Genomic DNA, 20,227 nt, shown 5'->3' with positions numbered 1-20,227 from the left:
CTTATAGACTTTTCTGCAATCTCATATATTTGTCTTCAAATACCCCAATATTTTATACATGAAGTGGATTTAGTTGGGTGGCAAAGATAGGGAAGTTATTTTTCTACATGATTTTCATATGTGTATTTTGTTTATTTCCAGTACTGGTGATTGAACTCAGGCCTTCTTGTTTGCAAGACAAAAGCTCTACCACTTGGGGGTTTTGTTTAATTATTATTGGAACTCTTCAAGGTTGGTAACATCTTGCCTTAAGGAGGCAGTCTGACTAAATTCTTGATACCATATCCTTGTGTTGGGGTTCTACCGCTTAGTAATTCAGTGATATTGGGGTGGTTTCCTAATAATCTCTATGGTTTATTTCCCTTTCTCTACATGTAGGTATAGATAATATATACAAAAGTGGTTATTATGAGAAATACATGAGATGATGAATGGCAATGCTTAACATAGAGCTGACAAAAAGAACAGGGTGCTTAAAGAAAAGGAGGTTGAGTATGTGAGAAGTTAAATACATTGTATGCCATTACAAACTGAGGATGACAGTGCAGTCTTCCCTCCATACCCTATCTTGAGACTGTAGTTCATTCTCAGTGACTTAGGAACTGTCTTCATCTCCTTGAATGGCATTCATATGGTGAGCCTCATACAAAAATGGGCTCTTCAGTCACAATACCTGTTTGATTATTGGTTTAGTGACATTCCCACAAGGAAAGACGTTGAACTATTAAACATTCAAGTTACATTATTTCGATTACTGAAGAAGTCATCATTGTAGAAATTGCAAATTCTAAGAAAGCAAAGTGAAAAATAGTCATCTATAAGTTTATATGTGAGAGAAAAAATCAGTTGTATTTTGTGGTGTATTCTTATGTGGTTTCTGTTTGGTCATATATATTGAGTATATACCTTACAAAGATGTGTGTGAACTGCTCATTTCATATCTAATCTTCTTGCTGGGAGATATCAATTGGCTCAGACCCTCTCTAAAACTTACCACTGACACCTTATCTCCTCTTTTTCAACTGCTCAAGGGTGACCCTAATCCTTCCTCACTTTGAGAACTTACAGAAGACACCCAACAGACATTGGTTAAGGTAGAGAGAGCAATTACTACAGCCCAGCTTTAGAGCTGGAATCACCACAGCAGCCTGCTCAATTACTGATTTTATGCTGTCCATCAATGCCAACAGGAGCACTCTGGCAATTGCAGGGGGTGTTGAAATGGTTACACTTGTGTCACTCTCCTGATAAGGTTCTTACACCATATCATGAACTGGTAGCTAGGCTGATTGCTAAGGGACACACTCATTGTTGTGAATTATTGGGACATGAGCCCAGTAACATTGCTGTCCCATTTTCAAAAGATCAACAGCATTGGTTATGGCAATTTTCAGACTTACAGCACTCTGCACTGGCTAATTTTATGGGACAGGTTGAGAAACTTTTCCCATATTCAAAACTCTTACAGTTTGCCTCCCTTCATGTATTTGTCTTTTTAAAAATTATTGCATCATCCCCTCTGTCAAAGGCTGTCACAAATTTGACTGATGCTTCTGAGCATGGTACTGCTGCCCATTACACCAAAGATTGCTACAAGTTTGAATATACTGTTTTTGCCTCCACTCAAAGGGCAGAGCTTTATGCTGTTGTCATCGTCTTCAGGAATTTTCCACAACAGCCTATCAATCTGTACAATGATAGCCACTATGTGGTAGGTGTTTTACTGTGCATTGAAACTGCTTATATTGGTCATACTAATAATTAAGAGTTATTTAACCTTTTTATTAAGTTGCGTAGTCTGGTGCAACCCGCCTCTATCCCTCTTTTGTGAGCCATTTGGACTCACATTCTAATCACCCTGGTCCACTCACTGACAGTAATTCCTGGGAAAATAACCTAGTCTCTGGGCTTGCCTTGGGCTTGCCCAGGCAAACTGCTACACCTGTAGAAGCTGCCTGACTAAGTCATGCTTTATACCATCAAAATGCTTTAGCCTTTCATAGGCAATTACACCTTACCAGAGAGCAGGCTTGACAAATCAGTAAATCATGCCAGCAGTGTGTCACATGTTTGCCACAGGTGCCTGAGGGGGTTAACCTCCAGACCTTTGGCCTAGAATCTAGTGGCAGATAGATGTCATTCACACCTTCCTTTGGCTAGCAGTGCTGTGCTCATGTGTCAGTGGACACTTACTCATGTTATATCTATGCCTCCACACATGCTGGTGAGGCCACTAAGTATGCCGTCGCTCATTGTTTGGCTGCCTTCACCACCATGGGTAAACTCCAACAGCTCAAGACTGACAATGACCCTGCATATATTTCATTTTCTTTTCAAGTGTTCTGTGAGACCTACCAGATATATCACACCACTGGCATTCCTTATAATCCTCAAGGGCAGACCAAGGGGAAAGTGCACATGCCACTCTCAAAATGCAATTAAAAAAATTAAAAGGGGGAGATGAGGTACTTCCCCCAGCTAACCAATTACATAAAGCTTTATATACCCTTAAATTTTTAGGGGTATATAAATTGCCCAGAACAGAATTTAACACCTGCTGAAACGCATTGGCAACTGCAAGAGCTGACTATCTGGCCTCGGGTTCTTTGGAAAGATGTGTTGACTGGTAAATGGCATGGTCCTAGTTCTGTCCTGATGTGAGGTCAAAGGGATGCTTGTGTTTTTCCTGAAGGTGTAGAACACTTAGTGTGGGTACCATCACAGTTTGTCAATCCTCATGGATCCCCTGGTCCCAAAAATAAGGAGGCTGAGACTGGAAGACTCACCCCAGCACAGGGAACCACTAAGGCTGATTATTCCACCAACCAGAGGTGGCCAAGGAGTTTGCCACTGGCGAGACAGACACAAAAAAGCAAGCTACCACTTGGGGTCAAATCAAGGAATTAATGGACATGATGACAATGGTAACAAGTAACATGGGGATGGCTAGGAATCCCACAGCCACATTGCTGGTGGCATTGGTCATAATCACAATACAGATGGGTGCTTCCCAGAGGGATGCACATTGGACTATCATGCCCAAACTGCCAATGGTGCATCCTATCACTTGGCAAAATCACCGTGTAGCTATCTTTACCGATGATACAGTGCCCATGGGAGGTCATTCCTCAGGACATTTGGTGACTCAATATAGTGACTAAAACTTTACAGGAATGTCTAGTTCCTTACCCATATGTTTGTCTTTTAATGGACTTAATGCCACAGAGCCCTATAATGCCACCCATATTCTTCCCTTACCTTGGTGCTCTGTTCATCAGGTAACCTGAAAGTCTGGGGTGGCACCTTGGAGAGAGTGTCTCTTTCATAATGTTTTTATCTTCAACCTATCAGGAAATGAAATAACTTGTTGGTTGAAAAGTGGTAGTCAGGAGTCCAATAACATAAGATTCTGGCACTAGTTAGTCCTGGGGCTAGATGGGGTGACACCCAAGGGATTTATGGAAATTGGCAGCTGCTATTGGCTTGCTCAGTCTCACAAGTTGGTCATTGGCCAATCTGGATAGCGGAGGAGCTGAGAAGATTGGCCTACAGGCCTGTATCCTATACCCTTAGGTCTTTGGTAATTGGTATTGTCGAGGTTGCCAAGGGAGAAGGATTAGAAAATATTGTTTTTCAAGGGTGCAACCTTACCACCCACATCTCCAGTCATAACAAAGACAAAGACATCCTGATCATGGCCCAACCTTTCTATGTCCTAGTGCCTACCAACATTTTAGGAGATTGGTACACTGATAGAGGCCCACAAGTAGTTAAGGAACTAAAAGGGCCTTTGCTTAGAGAAAAGAGGATGGAAGGGCTATGTATAGCAGGCATTTTGGTCTTTGTTACCATGATGGCCATGGATGCTTCAGCCACAGCGGCATTGACTCAAGGCTGTACAAAAGGCCCACTATATTAACAATTTGACCAAAAATGTTACTTATGCTCTAGAAGCTCAAGTGCAGACTGATGACAAGATGGATGTTCACATCAATATACTTGAGGCTGCGGTTATCACACTAGGCAATGAATTGGATACCATAAAATATCAACAAGGGTTGTTATGCCATCTTGACTTCCACCATGTTTGTGATACAATGAATCAGAATTTTGCTGGAAAACAGTAAAAGCTCATCTTATAGACACATGGGAATGAAGCAACAATACTGTAGGCTTATAGCAATTAAGGCAAAAAATATTGGCCATGCAAAAGTTTTATGATAATAAAACTCTCCAGCTAATGTTGCAAAACCTATCTTGGATGAACTCAAGAGTTTCAATGCACTTAATTTGCTGAAGCACTCCTAGTATTTGGCAGGAATAAGTGTGTTATTGTTCATCTGTTTTCTTTTTCTTTCAGTCGGATGCCACATGGTGCAAAGACAGTTCCTTGGATTAAGGGTCAGGCTTCATTGGGAGCATGTAAGAAATAAAAAATGGAAAGATGTGGAGAGTGGAATATGAGAAGCCTATGATAACTTGACATAAGCACAGCTATGTCTGTGGACTGGGATTGACACAGCCCCCAGCTGCAGAAGGGAGTGAGAGCAAAATGCAGCACAGTTTCTTTTCCAAAGATGTTTATGTGCAGAGAGTAGCAATTGCAGGTTCCCCTGTTCCTGGTAACTACAATGTCATGCCTTCCAAGAATTGTTGCTCTACTTCCTTCTTTACCACTGTATATAATAAACTCACTGGAGGTAATGGAGACTGAGGACAAGCTCACACAGGCCACAAGAAACCTCCATACTGATTTCCATAGTTGTTGCTGTCGTTTACATTCCCTAATCATAGTGTATAATGGCTCCTTTTCCTCCAGTATCCTTCCCAGCATTTGTTGCTGTTTGTGTTCTTGAGGTTAGCCATTCTAACTCAGATGAGATAAAATCTAGTGCCATTTTGGTTTGTATTTCCTTTATGGCCTAGGATGTTGAACAGTTCTTCATGTATTTGTTGGCTATTTCTATTACTTCTGAGAATTTTCTGTTCAATTCATTTGGCCATTTATTAATTGGATCATTTGTTCTTTTGATTTTTAGTTTTTTGAGCTGTTTATATATTCTTGTTTAAGTCCTTTATCAGACTAATAGCTGTCAAAGATTTTCTTCCATTCTGTAGGCTGTCTCTTTATCATAGTGACTTTTTTTTTGCCGTGCAGAAAGCTTTTAGTTTTATACAACCCCATTTGTCTATTCATGCCCTTTTTTCCTGATGTACATAGTCCTATTCAGGAAGTTGTTACCTGTGTGCGCTTATATCTTCCAGTGTTGGAAATTAGGAGAAATACTTTTTCATCCATGGTTGGTCAAAAGAGCTGTAATGATTAGTACAACAGCTTTGCCTTTTTTGATTAGATGATAGATTTTGACTTCAGAGCAATCAATAGCACACAGGCATGAGATCACATGATTACTACATCTTACCTTGTCCAATTCCATTACACATAGTATTTTTAAACAGTGCCAATCTCCCAGCTCCATCACAGATGCAAAGACTGAGCATAACAGTTGTTCGAGTCAATTTTCCTTTGATAGGCCCATTATTATATACAGATTTAGTGGCTATCAGATGAAGAGTGTGTTATTCTAAAGGAAGTTAGAGTTTGATTGGAAGCCAGTACACAGATTGGTTTGACATGACACATGCCAACTCACTACATCAGGAAACCACTGTTTCCTGTTCTAGTGCAACAGCTGCACACAGCACAGTGACCCTCCCCTCACAGCATGGAGCCCTGGAACTGAAGGAGAAAAATATATTTCACAGCTAAAGTGAAAACATAAACATTCTTCTCAGGTTGGTCATGGATTCAGTGTGGCTGGGTAGGAATGGTCTCAGTGGGAATGTGACTGGGATATAGGAAGTGTCACATGGGGACCTTGTGAAGAAAGGACAGCAGGGTATGAAATTGGAATTTCTTTGCCCCATACCACATACCCCTGACCTTTCTGATTCTATCTTTCCTCCTCATGGCAATGGTTAGGAATCAGGATCACCACCTAGCCTCAAATCACCAAGAAAGAGGCATGTGTTTGTATGTGTGTGTGTGCATATGAATGTGTGTGTGTTTCTGAGTGTGTGTGCATGTGTGTATATATGCATGTGTGTGTAGGAATGTATTTGTATGTGGGTGTGTGTCTGCATAGGTGTGTGCATTTGGGTATATAAACATATGTATATGTATGCATATATGTATACACCTGTGCATAAAACCTCAAACTTTCAATAAAATCTCACATATCTATATTTTCACTTTCACTAGTTTTCTAGTTCACTGAGAACAGAAAATTTGGAAGATTTTCAAAAGTTTCAACACTTACCACTTGCCAGCTTCTGTGCTCACATAGTCCACATTTCCTCTTATTATAAATAATTCCCTGAGAGTGGGGACTTTGCTTTTCTTTAGCAATATTACCATACCTGACAAACACTAGTTCTTCAAAAAATAATTACTGAAATAAAAATGAATGATTGAAATATGCTATAAACTACTATAGCAAATGTTAGCATTTATTTATTATGTGTCTGTGTTTTGACAAAACCTATTTTTGAATCTGAAGATGTAGTAGAGAACAGAACAGAGAAATGTCTCTATCCTAAAAGATCTTACCTATTAATTGAGGGCTAAATTCATGCTAGTCACTATCATAGGCCCTTTACAAGAATGATTTCTTTAAAGTCTTTAAAAAATATCAGTTAAATTTTATAAATCTATTTTCAGATTAGAAATATAAGATTATCTCTCCTATCCAATATCATATAGAACAAAAATTCAACTGAGACCCTCAAATATATGCCTTAATTTTAATCTACTGCACTTATACAGACATATAAGGGCTTTTATTCTACATTGAGAACAATAAAGAAGAAACTTAACAAAACAAAGCTTTTTAAGAGGTTCTGAGCAAGAACAGCTCTAACCCAAAGGTGGAAGTGCTTGTATTGGCACTGTGCAGGAGTGAATGTGTGTTCTTGTCTCAGACTGGCTGGCCACACTCTGAGAATCCACTAGTTTAATGTTAGGAGAAACAGAAGGTGTTAAATTGATAATTCCAGTTTGTTGCAGCTAAATGAATGGAGCAGCATTTGAGGACCTCCTTGGTGGTTCTGTGCCTTTATTTTTGTAAGTTAGTGGGGAATTTCAGCCAGGTTGTTAGAGGAAGTCCAGGGAACATTTCCATAGGATTTGGGGCAAAAGTGAAGTGCATTGGGGTGGGAGGAGAGAAGAAACTAGGGACATTTTCTAGAATGCCTGAGAGTCCTATGGGGAACAAAGGAGGGGTGCAAATTAGAGAGCATTAAGACCTGATGACTGATCTTTTGAATCTCACTTTGCTCTCTGAATAGGGTGAGTGGCAAAACCAAGGTAGATCATAGTCTTGGGTCCCTGACTGTCCTGCAGGGAGAGAACTGCACTCTTCAGTGCAATTATACTGTGAGCTCCTTTAACAACTTAAGATAGAACTGACAGGACACAGGGAGAGGCCTTGTTTACATGATGATTATGACTTTCAAGGAGAGCAAAATGTGGAATAGAACATACACCTCAATTCTGGATGCAAATGCAAAACATAACTCCCTACATATCACATTTCTCCCAGCTCAGCAACACTGCCTCCTACATCTGTGTGTTGAGTGCACAATGCTCCATAGACATTTGAACCCATTACCCAAACCTGCTCTAGGAGGTTGGCAAGGAGGTTGAGGAGGTGTCTGCTGTCTGTGTTTTCACAAGTGAATTTTTATTTCTCTCTCAGATATGGTTGCATTTAAGCTTGAACTTATATGTCTATACAGCCTGGAGACATCCTCACTCAATCTGTGAAGTTAACTACTGTGCAGCTGTTCCCAAGGATAACATGCAACATAGTTGTTACTGAAGCAGTGGCAGTTTAGGCTGGATGGTAGAGAAGAACTCAGTGTTGGCTCCAGCTACAGGTAGAATGTTCACTAAAGAATGGCAACAAGTCTGCGTGTCTGATGGCAATACATTAATTTCTTCCTCCTGACATGTATTCTTCAGCTTCTTAGGAGGGTTCCTTTCAGGAGAGATTTGCTTCACCAACTAGCTGGTCTCCAGATCTAAGAACCACCTTTTCTGTCACCTGCCACGGCTCCTCTGGGTGACATTCTGCCCAGACTGTCAGTGTGACACTGGCAGATGCAGTGTCCCTACGGCAGCACAATGACTGTCCCAGGCTCTTTAGTTTCCAATGGTTTATAAAAGTGACATAAGGGACAAAATACCTAAGTGTGATTAGAACACTGTGTTACATCAACAAACTGTGAAGTCCCTTTATGGAACAATTAGAGAAATTTAGATATGGTTTGAGAATTAGGTAAGTGCTTATGTGAAAGACAGACACCAACTGAGAAAAACATGAAAGATATACACTCAATCATTTCAAGTGGTAATCTCTAGGTAGTGGCAATACAGTGATTTTCTTTTTAGAAAAAACTTCTTTGCTCTCATTAAAATTGAGATTAAAAATATAAACAGATGTCTTAAGTCACACTTGGAATAATGCATCTGATCTGTCATCACCAGTTGACAGAAATAGAAATAAATTTAAAGTGGATACGTATTCCAAGATGTCATGTAATCTTATAAAATAAGATCAATTTATTGTTTTGTGGGCTATACATGTGAATTTATTTACAAGTCTGAGTGAATTGATAACTTGTGAATAAATGAAACTAGGGCTTGGATGCTCATGGTAACTGGTCTGAAGATTACTCAACTGCCCACACTTCAACAACTCTGAATTCTGGAATCAAAATTAACCCTAGAAGTGTCCAGCCATCATGCCTTTCTGTTTTGACCTGCCTTTCAGTCTTTCCATTAAAGAAATTGAAGTTCAGATTTCTTCTACACCAGACCAGTATGAATTAAGTTGCTCTACAATGCAAATGTACATTCAAAATACACACCTCAAACAAGTAAGAGTGCATTTGTAACTCAGTACCTGAGCTGTCACAAAGGATATGCCCCAGGTCAAGTAATCCATTCATACTATTGCTTGGAAAATGTATCAGGTTTCTTGATAATAGTGCCTTATCTGCCTCAGCAATGGAATTTCAACTCCTGCTTGGTGACATGGAGAGCCCTCCAAATTCTGGATTCTTTTCATTATGCTAATTTGATTCCACTGAGGCACCTGTAAAGACTGAGGACCTGATGTTTGCTCTCTCCCAAAGGCTCAGCCAAACATTTTTAAAAAGTTTGTAAAAATAGCACTGATCAAATTTGTTTTTCTCCTAAAGTATGCTGAAAATTATTCCCTGTTTCAGTTTTCCTCACTTATGCTTAAGTATTCAAAATTTTCACAATGTCCAAGACACTTCTTTTTCCATGCATACACAAATTTTCTGCTCATTGTTATGTGTAAGTTATGAAAACATTCCCCATATATCACTGAGGAGACAACATTCTCATTCATGCAGGTGTAGCCTTAGAAAGTGCAGCAGCCTTGGGATGCCAAGTACACTTATGTAACAGTATGTTGTGATGGGCTCAAGCTGCTTTGTAACTGGCTTTGTGCCAGTTTTGTTCTCCTTTAAGAGGCAGAGATGACAGGTTCCACCTGTCTTTCCTTCCTTCCAGTTCTCTCCTGTAGTGTTGCTTGCAATAAATCTACCTATATGCAATTGCCCCTGGCTCCACGTGCCTCCTTCCAACTTCCCACTAGATCCACTCTGGAACCATTGGCCAAAATGATGGGCATGACAATCTGATGTTGTTGGCAGGATCTGTGGGTAAGTTACGCGGCAGAGCCTTCCATTCCCTGGGCAGATTAGTTAGGGGCAATATCTCATGCTCCCAATTAATTTATGATATCCAGTGGTGGCTTTGTTATTACACCATTGCAAGCCTCCCACAGAGGCTGGGAAGGACCCAGAGGTGACCGCCAATGCCTTGGAAATGGTTGTCTCAGTGGTGTTGTACTGGCTCCCTGAGGAGCATTGTGAATCAGCCTGCCCACTGGCATTGCTGTTTTTACAAGCTGTGCACCAGGAAACACACAGAGGAAGTGGTCTTGCAAGCTCAGTTACACCATATGATTACATCTCAGATTGCCTTGGAAGCCAAGGTAACCAAGCTGGAGGAACAAGTTTGTGAATCAGTGGCCTCTAGCTTGGGTGGCTCATCCCTCCTACCTCAGTAATGCTGAGAGACCAGCCTATTGTTAAACACCAATTAGAGCATGAGCTGCAATTGGACCAATATGGTCAGCCAGTGGGAGCTCCAGAAGTGAAGGAGCATACTACTTCTGTGCAGTATGTTCTGGAGGATTTAAGAAAGCTGACCAACAGTCTCAGCAAAAGCCTGAGGAATCTGTTGTGGTATGGAATCTGTGCTTATGGGACTATGAGGCTGATACTTTGGTATTATCCCCATGAAGATGCAACAGCTGAGTTCTATTACCAGCAATCCTTCCCTCTGACAGCATATGCAAAGTGCTGTACAATAGGCCCTGGGTGATGTGGGAACCCCATCTATGTTAAGCTGGTTAGTGGCCATTCCTCAGGATATATTATAGTGGGGAAAAAGGGGCATCATGGCAGGAAACTGAACGCTAAAAATCACTGAATCTGAAAAGGTCATGGAGCACTGAGAATGAAGTAACCATATACAGGTTAAACTTTGCTTCTCACTTCTGTAATTTGCTTGCAAGGGTATATAAGGCAAGGCCCCTTTGTTCTTGGCTGAGGCCTTTGGATGTGAATCTGCTGAGTTGCTTCCAGAATGCTAATAAATATTGCTTGCTAAAATGCCTTGGTGTCCCATTTCCCTATTTGAATATACCATAACATTTCTAGGGGCTCAGTGCAGGATTTGGAGATGTGTCTTTTACCTCCTTGTCACTGGGATTTAGCATCCCTGGCTCATAGGGAGAGCCATCCCTGGCAGGTACCAGTGGACCTGTTGATCCAACAGAGGGAGTCACTTCTTCAGGCACCCTGAGGAGTGAGTCTCAGTTGCACAAAGGAGCCCAGAGGATTCTCAGGAACCAATTGGGAGTCTTGACAATCAGACTGCTAATAACCCTGATTCAAATGATATTTCTGCCTGTAGGAGGCAGAAGGGAAGCCTGATCACTTCCCACAGACACCCAAGTAGCCCTATCCAAAGTGAATCCCTGTCTCTCAGATTAAGGGAGCAGGGTGCAATTGTGTGTAAGAGTGTGAGTTTGAGACATACCTTGGCTACAAAACAAGTGAGGACCCTAAGCAGTTCTTGCCAGGCAACTACGTCCAAGTCACTGATAAGGGGTGTGTATTGTTCTTCTCTGTGTGTCAGAGAAGTGGACCCCTTACCTCTCCTCCAAAACCCCTACCACTTTGTGCTGTCCTGACATCTGTACAGGAGGGAATGGTGGAAGTCAGGGTAAGGGGACTCCCTTGGAGTGTATGCTTAAAAACTTTAAAAAGGGATATAATGGAGACTATGGAATCAAGTTAACTCCTAAAAAACTTAGGATGCTTTGTGAATTAGATTGGCCCACTTTTGGTGTAGGGTGGCCCCTGGAAGGATCACTAAATAAGGCTGTACTCAATGAAGTTTTTAGCTTAATTGTCAACTTTACCCCTGATTATTTCCAGTCCAGTAGGTTATGATGAGTTACAACAGGTGCTCAGGACCATGTAGCATCTGCCCCTATGCTGCATTCATGCAGCAATATACAGGAAGAGAGGACTGCTGATAGCAGTCTGGCAACTGTCTCAGGTGGCTATTATCCACTGCAGAGGCCACCAAAGGGGCACAAACAATGTCAGTACGGGAAACACCAGAGGGAATGCTACCAAACTGTTGACAGTCTCTGGGATTCAAATAATGAGCACCATGCCTTTTGAGGACCTGGGAGTGGACTTCACGGAGGTCAATCCCTGTTGAGGATACTGGTACCTCTTTGTCCTTGTCTGCACTTATTCAGCGTGGGTTGAGGCTTGCCCCACACACAGACAGAAGGCATGAGGCAGAAAATCCCTTTTAAGAGAAATTATCCCCAGATATGGGCTCCCCTTTTCTATCACATCAGACAATGGACCAGCGTTCATAGCAGAAATAGACCAGGACCTGGCTAAAATTTTGGAAATAAAATGAATGCTCCACACAGCATACAGGACTCAGTGTTCAGGTAAAGTAGAGCACATGAACAGGTCCCTTAAAATTACTTTAGTCAAACTCTACTAATAAACACAATCCTCCTCGATAGACTTGTTACCATTGGTTCTGCTCAGGGCACACTGCACCCCTAGACCCTCTGGCTATTCATCCTTTGATATTCTCTATGGCAGACCCCCTCCTATAATAAATAGGCTCAGAGGGGACCTCAAGCAAATCAGAAATCTAGATATGTCTCAGCATCTCCAGGCCCAAAGAAAAACCCTATGCCATATCTCCTGGGAAGTCTCAGAAATGACCCCAATCTCCAAGCGTAACTAGGCCCATCCCCACCCATCCAGGGCTATGGTATGGGTAAAAGATTGGAAAAAGGAACCAATCCAGCCCAGTTGAATGGGTCCCCATCTAGTAATATTAGCAAATCCCACAGCTGTTAATGTTACTGATATTACTCCCTGGATTCGTCACTCTTGGATCAAGAAAGCAGCAGCCCCTGCAGACCCAAATGACTGGCAAGCTGCCCATGACTCATCTAAAATTGAGGTTTCAGAGAACATCACAGCAACACGCCATCACCTGAGAGAGCTCCAGCTCTGCTCCAGCCACTTCCTGAAGCTGGTTAGTCAACTCATGGTGGAAGCCTGAGGATTTGCCCACCAGGACATAAATGCATTCCCCTTTATGCCACCCTTATCCCATCCTGCTGAACAACATTGTTGCAAAACTGTTCACACTGGAACTGGCCATCACTGCTCCCCAGGATTGGAATGTAGGTCAAAGAATACTGCTGACTTCCTGTTATCTCCTCATCATAGGAAGGCTTACTGTTGTTTTGTGCTATTTGTAGCCCAGAACCCAGTCTCAGGCATGAGGTCTCTGATGTGGTTTTGCCTTCTGACTCTATTACATTTTAGGGTTGTTCCATCTAGAGACTGGGATAACTGCTTACATTGTGTAAAACCTCTCTGCTTCAAGGGAAGGCTACAATATGCCTTCACCTATTACAAATACCTGTTACCCACCACATGCAGCACATCAATTTCTGAATGTACCAGAGGAGGGACAATTTACTGTAAGGGAAAACTGACAGGCCTGACAGGGTCCTGCAAGAACAAACGCACTATAGGGCAGACCATTTGCTGGAAGAAAGATGGGGCCCACTTAAAGGCATGGAATCATGAAATGACAGGGGGAGAAAATAAACCTCATTATATCTGGGCACCCTCCCCAACCCCCAGTCTCCATATCAGTCTATAAAGGCAAAAGCCACAGAAATAGAGGCAATCCAGAGATGATTACCTAGAGGGCTATGAGCCTATAAAAGACATGATCTGCCACCACTACAACCCCCATTAAGGCTTCCTTCTGGGACAGGGAACTTTAACTTGGAACCCCAACTGTACAAGCTGTTAAATGCAACTCACAACCTCCTTAAACTTATGAACCCACCATTGGCAGGTGATTGTTGGCTCTGCCTGTCCTCAGGTCCCCTCCTTTATATAGCATCCCTGGTGAGCCCCCTTAACCAGATCATGCATTGATGATACTCCCAAATCTACCATCATGAAACCCAAAGTAAGCAATATATAGGTATCTCAGAGGGCTCCTAAATGTATCTACAATTCAAAAGGATACTATACAGTCAGGGAATGGGCTGCTATCCAATGTGCCCAAGTCCAAAACTGTACAGCCACTGCCATTAAATGTACACTTGACAGAACATGTTGCAGCAGCCCAGAAACATTCTTTTTATTCCCTTTGTATTCCCTTGCTTATCGGTGCTTACCAGACAACTGGAAGGGCATTGCACATTAGTGTTCCTCACCCCCCATATAAACACAGTGCCTAGCAACCAAACTCACCCTATACCTTTGATACCCACACACAGTCAAAGAGCTATCCAATTCATACCTTTACTAATGGGATTAGGGATAACAGCTGGAATAGGAATAAGCATAGGAGAAATTGCCTCATTAGCCTCCTACTATAATCAATTATCTGTGAACCTAAAAAATGACATAGAACAAGTGGTTAGGTCCATAGTGGCCATGAAGGACCAGCTGGATTCCCTAGCATCAGTGGTCTTCAAAATCAGAGGAGGTTGGAGTTACTCACTGCCAAAAAATGGGGGGTCTGCCTTTTCCTAAATGAAGAATGTTGCTTTTATGTGAATCAGTCAGGAATGGTAAGAGATATGGCTCAACAATTACGGGAGTGGGACACATGTAGGAGACAGGAACTAATGAATTCCTGAAACAGATGGCGAAGCATCTGGAATTAGGCCTCATGGATACTCCCCTTGTCTGGTCTTATTTTTATGCTCCTATTGGCCCTTGTATTTGACCCTTGCATTCTCAATGTCATAACTCACTTCATTAACTCACGAATGGAGGTAATAAATTTGCAGCTCTTGGTGACCCAATACAGACACTTGGGACAAGAGTAACCTGATTGAATCCCAGGAACCTAGGGTCAATGCTTATCTACAAGTAGGAAAAGCATCAAATGGGGGAGTTAACAGGAAGATCACCTCAAAGTAGGTTATGGGATAAGAGAAATTGCTAGTTAAGCCATAAAATGAGACCAGGGACAAGATAAAAGGCTGCATGTGGAGATAACTGCCCATTCCCACCTTTTTTGTCTCCTTCTGTAAAGACTTTCCAAAACGGTCCCCTCTGCTGCTCCTACCTAAACCCTGTGTCCCTAAACCCAGTGTGAGACCACCTATTAGCACCCAGCACATTCCCTGTAATCCGACCCTCTGCACTGCCCTTTAAGAATCCTGTGATTTCACTGCTGGGGGCCGAGAATTTTGAACACAAGCTCATCTGGGACTGGAAGAGTGAAATAAAATGTCTGAGTACTCCTACTTCTCTGAGTGTCACTTGGTTTCTTGTCTGATAATATTTCCACAACATCATGATTTAAAATTCTGGTTTGGCTGGCCCCTGGACCCAGCTTAAACATTGGAATAATTCTTCAGATTTTCCACAGATTTTCTGAGATTCTTTTCCTCAGAGTTTTGCAACCATGCCTTCCCATTCATTATTAAAATATTGTATTTCATGTTTGTTGGAGGATATCTAAAACAAATCAACAAAAACCATGCTTCATTTATAAAATTTATTTTTCCTCCAGACAGCACAGTACCTCTGGGAAATTCCTCCCTCCTTCACTCTCTTATAACTATCTCAGGACACTCACGACTTTAATTCATCTCTTTGCTGTAGAGCCAATGTATGTAATATCATACATTGCATGGAAAGAGAATGGTGTGCCCAGTGGATGAGCCCAGGTCCTAGTTGAAAAGTGTACCCTGTTTATTTTCAGGAGCTCTTAAATCCACTATCTCTAACTTCTACCAAATCCAAAACTCCCACTTTGCTTCAAGGGTCCCATTCCCGAATCAATGGAAGAAACTGTATGTAAGGTAGTGTTGTCCGACCTGAATGGTTGACTAATCCCAAGGGTATTGACATTTAGAGAAACAATGTCATTGTTAAGGAAAATGTTAATATTATAGCCTCAAAGGGGGAGGGGTGGAGGTGGGAGATGGGCACTTCATTCCTAATCACACATCTCCTCCCCTTCTCTGGGCACAAGCTGAGCACACAACACAGTGTGGGGCAGAACCTGAGGGGTCTGGTGGTAGCTTCTGTAACTGTGATCTGCAATGTGTGTTTCCAGGGATGCAGAATGAGACTCACAATGGCAATTATGAATACACAGATCTTGTGAACTACTTGTTTTCAAGTACCCACTCAAAGTTTTGGTCTCTGTGCTTCAACCTGGCTGTCCAGAAAGGTAATCAGAATGTTTAATGAGTGTAGCAAAGGGAACACTCTTGGAGCCTGGCCTCTCAAGGCCCCTGTTGTCCCAGGCACTAACCCTTCACATACAGCATCATGGGGAATAGCATGGGAAATTCTAGGAAGTGGCTGTTTAACAATCAGTAGGGCCATACTTCTGTATGCTAACAGCTAGTGCAGTTGAGCTGGGTGAACAATCTGAATTTCAGGCCTGCTCTCATCTTAGCCCAGGCCAAGGATCCCCAAATTTGGATGTGCAACAGAACCACCAGACAGTGCCTAAAACCAATTGCTCTGATGATCAATAATCAGCACATTGTGTGATGTTGAAACACAATCAGACTTAAGAGATCCCTGCATCCTCCTCCTAAATCTGGGATCTGCAGGAAACACCAGGGACAACGTTAGTCCAAACACTTACAAGTTTTTGGAAGGAAGGTGCATGCAAAAAGCCACTCACAACGACTGTTTCATCCACGTGTATACAGAGAACATGAGCAGCAATAGCACTGCAATTGCAAGCATTACAGTCATCATGACCACGGCAAGGATGTTCTGTAGAAACTAAAGCAGCATGGCAGATTCTTACTTCATATCTCTAAATGAGAAGACACATGCATGGTACACACAGTAGCGACCCCATGTATATCCCTGCCAGATGACCCACAAGGACCATATACGAGGACAACCTAGTGGTTCTCCTCAGAGCAAGAATGAAAACACTACTGTCAGTCACTGGCAACAGAAGTCCTGTCAGGGAAGGAGATGGCTTTGCTTTGGGTAATAGATTCATAACTTATTCACTGATAGGTGAGGTGCTAAGGGTATGGACTGTCAAGAAGCAAAGCAGCCAAAAATAGTTTCAACAAACCATAGATTGTAGGAGGTCTGAACAGAGGTGTGTTTCCATGAGGAAAGTAGGTCCTATAGAGGTGAAAAGTCCTACTGCAAAGACTTTTGAGAGAAATGAAGGCGGGAGCCTGGAGTGTAATGCAGTGGCAGAGCATATGCCTAACATGCAATAGGATATGGGTTCAATCCCCAGCACCACCAAAATGAAAAAAAAAAGTACAAAACTCAAATCTCTCCCTTGCTCCTTACACTAACAGCTTCAGTAAATTCCTGAACGATCCATACAGGTGTAGTTATGCAGTTTAATCTTGACTGTCAACTTAACTGGATCAGACGATTAGTAAAGCACACCTCAGGTTGTGTCTGTGAGGACATTTCCAGAAGCAATTACCACGTGAGGCAGTAATTAAGGGAGAAAGACTTTCCTTGAATGTGGGCAGCACCACCCAATAGGCTGGGGGCCTGGAGGAAATAAACATGGAAAAATGAGAAAGTCAGTCAAGCATTTTCCTAATTTAGGCTTCCTGGTACCATGAGATAAGCAACTTTGTTCCTCTCTACTCTTCTGCCATGCTATTATGCCTCACAGTGGATGAGAAAGAAAGCAGCCAGAAGACCATGAACCAAAAGCATGTGCCAAAATAAGTCTTCCTCCTTTAAAGTGTTTCTCTCAGGTATCTGTCACACCAACAAAAATGAAAACACAGTAAGTTTGAGGGGTCTGTAACTGTGCCAACCTGAGGCAAACATAAGAGGTGATTCCAAGCTCTTATAGAAATCCTGAAGCTGGCTTTGGAATGGCACTGATCATTTGGAGTTTAGGCAATCTTCTCTAGATTTCCAGAAAAGTAGATCCAGATGACATAAGGGTCTCCTGGAAATTTCTTTCACTCCTGGAGCTTTTGTCACTCCGTTTGCAATGTGCTCAAAGAGAAGGCAGGTTGGGGAAATAGGACATGGAGATACAATGACGACCATCAGCAGGTTTAGTGTAGAGACATGCTAAGTAGAGCTGGTCACAGAGGGAATAAAGTGCTGGTCGACGGCCTTCTTGGGTTATGGTGAGAAAGTGGAGCATGTCCAAAATCTTCATCTCTGCTGTCAAGAGGCAGCAGATAAGTGGTTCTAAGGGCTCTGTAGGAATAATTCAGCATTTAATTTCTGAAAGGTACAGAGTTACAACCAGGTATCATTTTGACACTGAGTGGCTATGTGGAGGGTGCACAGAACTTGATACCAGCATGGGCCAGTTTCTACCCATTCTCTGCAGGCAAGAGATCAGGAGATTCAACAAAGAGGAAAATGTCAGACATATCATCAACTACATTTACTCTTAACAATTAATCTCTCCTGCTTGTTAGAGAGCCTCAGTGTCCAGAAATGGAAGAACATGATGCCCATGGGCAGAATGACCCTGTCAACATAAAAGGAATATTCTTGGCCTAGAGGGTTGGCTTAAGTGGCAGAGCACCTACCTGACATTAATGAAGTCTTGAGATCAAACCTCAGTACCAAAAAGAAAAAAGAGAGAGGAAAAAATGGAAAAAGTAACATCTTTACAAAAAGTAAAATTCCTAGAGTTAATTAAATTCCTATTCTTAGTTTCAGACCATATTCTTTTGTAGGAGAATTAAAGGTGTGTTAACATCTCTTCAAGTGAAATTCCAAGAAGGGCAAAAGACATTTTGGAGTCCTCTGTACTTGAGGATCTTACTGGGTTTGTGCTATGAGGATTGTTACATGAATTAACTGCTTCTTGAGGTGTTTCCTTAGCTGCAGTAGTCAATTTATTTCTTACATCTCTGTTGAAAAGAGAGGATTCCTGAACGCACTTCTCCTCTAAAATGTGGTCTACAAAGAAAAAAAAATAGTATGTTGCTATAGTTTAGATCTTGAATGTCCCCAAAGGCTCATGTGTCAAAGGCTTGGGACACAAGGTATGCTATTGGAAGGTAGGGGAACCTTTGAGAGGTAGTGCCTAATGGGAGATCTGCAGATCATAGAGAGAAACCTACAAGAGGACCATGGGAACCCTCTTCTCTCCTTTGCTTCCCAGCCATGAAGTGAGCAGTTTTGCTCCCCTGCAAACCCCTGTCATGATATGGTGCCTTACAGCAGGCCCAAAACAATAGGACCAATCAGTCCTAAACTAGAAACTCCAGAAACTCTGAGCCAAAATACACCTTTTCTTTTTATAACTTGGTTATTTCAAATGTTTTATTATAATGACAGAAAGGTAACGTGTTCATTTACAAATGACCATTGGCCTGTGAATATTGTTTTTATGAAGAAAGAAGTAGTGAAGGGTTAAGGAGAATTTTGGAGAAGATTCTAAATATATAACAGTGCATCAGTGTTTTGGTTTCATTATTTTAATCTAACAAATTCCTGGATCTTTAACCCATGCATGACTGATGGCAGTGATTGTTATCGTGGAATACTTCAGGATGACTGGGAAGAATTGTTAAAGTCCATATTGCTGGGTTCCCAAGTTCTAACTCAGGAAATATAGGTGTGTCTATGTAGGCATGAGATTGTGCAAGTCTTTCTGTTCCCAAGAGATATTACTGGGGCTGGTGGCATGGCTGAAGTCATAGAGGACTTGCTTAGCAAGCATGAGGCCCTTGATTCAAGTCACAGTAGAGCTTAAAAAATGGCAGGAGATATTGTGGCTGCCAGTAAGAAATGATGCTTAAGAGGATCAACTGGGGGATATCTATCTGTCTCTCAACATCTCTGAAACCCAGTCTCAGTCTCCTTATATGAAATAGAAATAGTAAGGCTTTTTCACAGATGGTATAATGTTCATGAAAATAAGGTTTAATCTAAAAAGTTTCATATGAAATGCTTCTTGAGTTGCAAGGATATGAAAAGGAATTATCTATGGGTAGAGAGACTATAGAATCTTTTAGAAGAACAAAGACAGGGTGACTATGAGAAATAATTCCATCCTAGTTCTGCCATTGATTCATTAATTTCCATGGGAGACCTGGAAAAGGGCCTAGTGACTTTGGCTTGGAGAACTGGGAGGCCAGGGACACTGTCTTTGTCAAAGGAATGGCACTGAGAAAAGGATGAGAGATGTTCTGAGGGATCCAGGGCAGGAGCTCTGGGAAGATCTGTTTGAACCATTTAGCAGATGGAAAGAAGAGCTATCAAAATGGGAAGGTGGAAGCTGAGAAATAATGAAGCTCACAGTTCCAAAAGATGTCAAACCATGCTGGAGACCCAGGCCTTAGAAGGGAGAACACCAAGAACAGGAGGGGTAGTGTGTGGCAAGTTTTGTTTCTCCTCTTTGGCCACCTTCACAGAGATGAGAAATCACTGTAATGTGACTAGACGGTCAAGTGTGTGTAATATCCATCTCATTAAGCTCTAATTATTCCTGGGAAAAGAGAGGAATTTATTGCTATTTCAATTTGGTTTAGAAAATAGAGAA

The 20,227-nt window shown here is 41.8% G+C and overlaps 1 long non-coding RNA gene across 1 annotated transcript in view; it reads right to left on the bottom strand.

The window, feature by feature from the left end:
* LOC141421302 (uncharacterized) overlaps nt 1–20,227 on the bottom strand; it is a 184,504-nt gene that overhangs the window by 12,511 nt on the left and 151,766 nt on the right. The window contains exon 4 of the long non-coding RNA XR_012445908.1: nt 3,259–3,344. This is a non-coding gene — a long non-coding RNA (uncharacterized lncRNA). The remainder of the gene's footprint in view (nt 1–3,258; nt 3,345–20,227) is intronic.

The sequence above is a fragment of the Castor canadensis genome, chromosome 3 (assembly GCF_047511655.1).
Source record: "Castor canadensis chromosome 3, mCasCan1.hap1v2, whole genome shotgun sequence".
Lineage (NCBI taxonomy): Eukaryota > Metazoa > Chordata > Mammalia > Rodentia > Castoridae > Castor > Castor canadensis.
The sequence above is the reverse complement of the archived record's forward strand: the minus strand, read 5'-3'. Positions and strand labels throughout refer to the sequence as shown.